Raw genomic sequence first — 885 nt, 5'->3', positions numbered from 1 at the left:
TAAAAATAAAAAGTCAGACAAAGTTAAAAAATGAAAAACCAAAAAAAAAATGGTCTGATCGAAAAACCGAAGGGGAACTTTCGATTCCAAATTTCATCCTCTGCAATACCTTCCGAGGAAAGTGATCGGTTGCGGGACACCCTGTATTACAAAAAAAAAAAAATTCACCAAAAATCAAAGTGGAAATGCCATTACAACTCATTATTCAGGGGAATTATTATTATTTGTTCATTTCTTGGTGGCATAATTTGTTATTGAATTCTTCACAAATTATTTATCATGTAAATAAAGTGTCGTTGAGATCCAAGGATAGATGAAAAATTGTATATTATAAAAATTCCAGAGCACAGATTCATATATTCATAAAAATTGTGTGGAAAGGAGAGGTACATACGAGAAACTTTGATTTGCGATGAGTAATGCGTTGAAAGATGTCCCGTGATTGAGAGAGAGTGCAGATGATTCCATCTTATTCGTGACTCTAACGCATCTAATGAGTAACAAGATATGATTTGAAATCCTCCCTCCAAGAGTACGGTTTGACAACAACAAAACCATTTTCTTGCGGAATGACACAGTGAATCTTATGAGTTCCAGGTATTGATTTGTCTGTCTTGAACCGTTTCATCAAAAGGGCTGAGCTCTCACATACTCTTCCTTTGGAGAAAACTCAACTTGAATGTTTGGCGGATTCATTGCAGCCCACGAATACAATCCATAAGCTGTTGTAATTTGTTGATCTGGGGGGAGTTGCAAACTGGCACGAGCGGCTGCTCCTTTCAAAGCCCCGCCTACACCATCACATAGCCCCTTGTCATGCGCAGTAGCGAAGAGGTGCCATTGTACATCTATCCCAAAATCTTCTATTTGATAGGAAATATTGAC

The sequence above is a fragment of the Diachasma alloeum genome, unplaced genomic scaffold, assembly GCF_001412515.2.
Source record: "Diachasma alloeum isolate Michigan unplaced genomic scaffold, Dall2.0 Dall_scaffold_00745, whole genome shotgun sequence".
In the NCBI taxonomy this organism is placed as follows: Eukaryota; Metazoa; Arthropoda; class Insecta; order Hymenoptera; family Braconidae; genus Diachasma; species Diachasma alloeum.
Note: the sequence above shows the minus strand (reverse complement) of the source record.